Source organism: Myotis yumanensis, unplaced genomic scaffold, assembly GCF_028538775.1.
Source record: "Myotis yumanensis isolate MYYU_CA2020_CCGP unplaced genomic scaffold, mMyoYum1.0.hap1 SCAF_11, whole genome shotgun sequence".
Lineage (NCBI taxonomy): Eukaryota > Metazoa > Chordata > Mammalia > Chiroptera > Vespertilionidae > Myotis > Myotis yumanensis.
The window spans coordinates 61,293,737-61,299,002 of NW_027223762.1; the positions used below are offsets into that span (position 1 = coordinate 61,293,737).

The following is a 5,266-nucleotide window of genomic DNA, read 5'->3' on the forward strand; positions in this document are numbered from 1 at the left end:
GAAGGTGCACTCAGGGAGAACAGGTGACTGAATTGCTTTAAAAGACCTGAGGCTGCTCCATAGGGCCTCTGTCATGTCACTTGAAAACCGCAGGCGTAGAGAAGATGGGAAATGGGGGTGGGGTTCACCTGGCAGGACAAGAACACGGCCCCATTCTGGGGACTAGGAGCCATGGAGAGACTCCGCTAGGGCAGGCCCCCCACCCAGGAGACCCTGAGTCACGTGTTGTGGGTTTGAGCCTGGCTTCTCTCGCTGAGCATGTTGTCAGGTTGGCCATGTTGCAGTGTGAATGACCTGCGTGTGGACACATCTGCTGGCTATTTGCTGCCCAGTGGGAGGGCTATTGTGTGGTTCTCAAAAAGAGACACAAAACTCAAAACCTCTTTTATTTAAAAAGAAAAACATATGGAGAATCTTTTAGGTTAAAACAATAACAACAACAGAAAACCCTAACGTATTCTCAAGGCTGCCTCAGGAGAAGATGTGAATCCTTCCACAGAGAGAGATGACTTCACATGTGCAGGAGGCCATTCAAACTAAACCCCACCTGGGCCCATTACTCCTTCCCTCTGCGGCTCTTCCTGTGGCCCTTCTTAGATCGATTTGAGTGGCACCTGCATCTGTGACTATGGTGATGACCTGGGGACTTGGAGCAGGAGGTGTGTGGTCTATCACAGGACCTGCAGTGGTGACTTCTTAGACCCCTACACTGATACCTCTCTGGGACACGAGGGGAAGGGCTCCTTCTTTTGAGACTGGGTCTCTGCCTACTGGGATCCCAGTACCCACTTCTTCTGTACTGCAGTTTGGGAGAGCCCTGGGGCTAGTCCAAGTTCCGGTAGCTTCTCCCCCGGTGATGGAGTGATGGTATCCTCTCCAACCTCACATCCTTTTCTTCCTGCTGTTCAGTGGACTTGACATCATCCATGTCCTGGTCCAGAGCACTAGCTGCAATTGCTCAGCTCCCTCGAGCACACAGTGTTTCCGTTGCCAGGCCAGAATGACATCACGAACTCTCACTTTGAAGAAGTTTATCAATGAACTCATCTACATGCATCAGTTCAAACTTTGCATTTCAGTTCTGGCTCCTAATTATTCTGTTGACATTGACAGAGGCTCCAAGTACTTTTAGGAATCAATTGCATTGCCTGTCAGCCTCATGGAAAGTGCTCCCAACATGCAGGCAAACAGAAGTCTTCATTTTTTATAAACTCAACAATGATGTCCTTCTCCGCCTGAATCTGAAGCCGTTTCAAGGTCAATCACAGAAAGGGAGACACTACCCACAAACCTTAATGCCATGACTTTATGGACCACAAGTCTGGGGGTCAGTCCAAAGCACTCCTCTCTCCAGTGCGGGACTCATAGATTCGAGTCCGAATGATCTTCACCTGATATGGAGGGAGGTGCCATGGATGCTCTGATCCTCCGTCACTATGAAGTTCACCATTTTTAGAGCCTGTTGCCCTTATTGCGTGCCTTCATTAGCTGCTTCTTGGATGTGCCCTGACTGAGGATCGGACCCACAACATGGACCTATCTGGATGACCCTCTAGCCACAGAGCTACGGGATCAGGACTTGAATGAGTTCACAGTGTCCTTCTTCTTATTTATCTCCTCTCAAAGGCACATACTCAGCTCCTTCCCCCTCCCCCACCATGACCCCTCCCCCAGGTGAGTCCTGCTGATCTGTAACCTACTCACATAGAACCAGCATTTCCCCACCCCAGCAGCATGTGTCTTTGTGCAGAACCAGATTTCTCTTACCTTTTATGAGGTTGAGTTTCTCACCCATTGCCTGTATCGCTCCCAGGCTTTGTTTACAGTCCTTGGAAAGACCTCATCCCTGTGTTGATTTTGGGTACAGTTGTGGAACTGGTGAGTGGGGTAGGGGTTAGTGTTGGGGTGAAGTCAAAAGAAAAGGGAGAAAAGGGGAGGGGAGGAATAAATGTGAACAGAAGGAGACTTTATCCTTTGATCTCGCAGTATGCATTGAGATGATGGTACACTGCATGTTCATGATGTTTCCTTGAGATGTACATATGAAGCCAGACAACCGAGGGGTCCAGGCTGCCTGTCCTACTTGAGCCAATAAAGCACAGACAGGGTGGAATCATATATGAGCATTTATTCCAATAATGCCGGTGGTATGGGAGAGCAGCAGGTCACGCAGGAAGATCTGCTCTGTACCCCACTCTCCCATAAGCCAGCGGGCTGTACGGGGAACAAGGACAAAGTTTCCATGGGGAAGTGGGCAAAAGGAGTAAGGATGGGTATAATGGTCACAGATTACAGGCAATGTGGGCAGTGTGGGCTGGGGGGTTGCAAAGGGCAGGGGGCATCCGGGACTCCATTGTTTCCTTTCCTCAACAAGGTTGTTAATCTTTCCATGATAGTGGGCAGCTCCCACATGGGGAGGATGGCAGCATTTCCGGGTGAGCTCCCAGGTCCAGCATGTAACTCCCAGCCAGGTTAGAATGTGCTTTCTTAAATCAGAACAAACAATTATGGGTAATAGAGCATGAGTAATGTTTCTTATAATTATTTTTTATGCATAATAAGTAGTCCCAAATATTCTATTTCTGCCACTGACATGTACACTTGCCAAACCTGTAGCTTTAGTCTGTGTGTGAATGGGGTTCCACACAATGATTCTTATTCATTTATTTGATTCATCTATTTTATTTTAAAACCTGTATGGTTTTATTAACTGATGGTCTCCCCAGTTAATTCAATTTGAAAAAAAAAGAGAGGGAGACAGAAAAAGATATAATGATTCGTGAGGTGTCCTGTTAATACTCACTTGCTTTTAAAGTCCCAGCCCCCAAATTTGTCTAGGACCTTCTCAGAGGTCCAGGCATGGCTCCTCCCACAAAAATCCATTTGAGAGGGACTAAGGCACACCAGCCTGCTGGTGACTATCAAATTGTTTCACCTCCAAGTGGGCTGGCAGGGCCCCTGTTCTGATCACTGCCTTATGCACATGTTCCAAGAGCCCCTTCTGCTGCCAACGTCACCCTGTGCAGCCTCCCAGGTGGCCAGCGACTGGATCTGACCAGAGGGCATGCTGCCGGGAACTCACACCAATTCCTGTGGTGAGAGATGGTACCCCCAAGGGGACACCGGAGGGTTGGAAGAGCAGGGGCAGGTGTGGCTCAGCCTGTGGTGGGCAGGGGCAGGGAAGAACACATTGTCTTCTCCATCACCCCTTGGCAGATTGCCTATGCAGCTGCCTGTGGCCAGGGTGCACAGACTCAAAGGGAAACACACAGACACCTCAGGCACAGAAACACACAGAACACCCCCGCCTAAGATGGGCACTCAGTTGCAGGGCTTATGGCCAGGCTCACGGAGACCAACACTGTAGACACAGGTAACAACTTGAGGGGAACGCACACACAAACACACAGATAAGAACACACTCGGCCACCCAGACAGTGCAACAGGGCAATCACACAAACACAACAGACACAAATACACGCACCATAACCGACATACGTGGAAACAGAACAAGGACACAAAGAGGACACACACACACACACACACACACACACACACACATCAGAAACACCTAAAGGGGTAGCAAATTTACACATACAACCAACATGCCCACATGCAAATAAACACTCCTCAAATCCCGAATCATACTAATTCACTGACTTGAAGGAAACATTAAGAATTAAGGTGCTGCCCTGGCCAGATGGCTCAGTTGGTTGGAGCATCATTTAATTTACTCCCCGGACCCTCAGAAAAAATTGAGGGTTCAATCTTGGTAAGGGGCTATACCTCGGTTGAGGAATCCATACCTGCTCGGGGCTCATAAGGGAGGCAACTGATCAATGTCTCCTCTCATTTTGATGTTTCAATTTTTTTCTCTCCCTTTCTCTCTCTCTGAAATCAATGACCATATCCTCAGATTAAGATGCAAAATGTATTAAGTTGAGTTTTCAAGAACATCCCATTAAATCCAGAGCAATTCCTCTAAAACTGTCATCAGAATCATCTGAACGCAGTGGTAGTCTGTCTCCTTTGACCTAAGAGGCTAAGACCATCGATATCATGGATCTCAGGAAGATCCCACACTATTAGGGTCATTGTCATAATCCTCTTCCTGCTTACATTTAAGCATTAAATTCTCATGATTTCTGAATAAAGTCATCACTTAATTTTTTTAACGTAAGTTAATCTTTGAGAGATAAAAATGAACTTACCCCTGGGAGAAGGCAGTTCTGAGAGATTCCAACATGGCTTTAGGGAGATAGTGGGGTGGGTAGATCCCATGGTCAGCTAGAAAGTGTGCGTTACATAGAGAGACACAGGTTTCTAATGTGTGAAAACACTGCCAGCAGCACAGGAAGCAGGAGCCAGCCAGCTTGCAGCCTTTCATAAAGCAGAGCGACCCCTGGAGACCACTTGGAAGCCGATGTTGGGTTTCTAGAGATGGTTTCTTGAAAAAAACGTATTGAAATGTCTAAGGCTCCGCATTATCTCAGATAAGGTTTCATTGGTTGCACATCCTGCCCTATATTTGTGACCTGTGGCCTGATCTTCTGAAATTCTGTGGGAAGTTACCATCATTGCTGCCTTCTTGGAAAGTTCTGTAGTTGTCATTTTCCTCTGGAGCACTGTGCTTGCGGTGAGTATACGAAGTACCTTACAAACACACTTTAATAATAAAAAAGCAAGTTGTTTCAGCCCCAGGACCTTCCCTTTGCACTCAGTCCTGCAAGGTTACCTCTGGACACAGAGTTTGCTGGGGGTGCCCACAGCAGCCCTTCCGAAGGCAGCCCGTGGCTGAGATAAACTGTGAGTCTTCCCGAAGGAAAAGTGAAGTGCTCACCCAGCACTCACAGCCCAGCCAGGACCCCACCTTCTGATCCTGGTTGTTCAAAGCAGCCACAGGGCCACCCTTCAGCTACCAAATGGGCCTGGCATGCTCCCTGAAGGCCCTCCACCTGGACTCTGCCACCCCTTCCTAGACTTGCTCAGGAGGATCCCCACCGACTAGCCCTGGCTCCACCTTCCCCCGAGCTCCTGCCATCTGTCCTAGCTCTCCTGCCCATGGTTTGTGGGCTGTCCTCCACTAGAACCCCAGTTCTCAAAGGAAGGAGACTATGTACTTCCAGAGTCTGAAAGAGGCGGGCTCAACAACATCCATGCCCTCAGACACTACAGATCTCATGTGTGCCTGCCCTTGGCTGGTGTCCCTCCATCCAGCCTGATTCAAGTTCTGGTCTCTAGAGCCTTCCTTTCACCCACCCACTTA

At 48.5% G+C, this 5,266-nt stretch overlaps 1 pseudogene; it reads right to left on the reverse strand.

Moving 5' to 3' along the window:
- Nucleotides 1–556: 556 nt before the first annotated feature.
- Nucleotides 557–1,450, reverse strand: LOC139019297 (pre-mRNA-splicing factor 38A pseudogene; annotated as a pseudogene).
- Nucleotides 1,451–5,266: the final 3,816 nt, after the last annotated feature.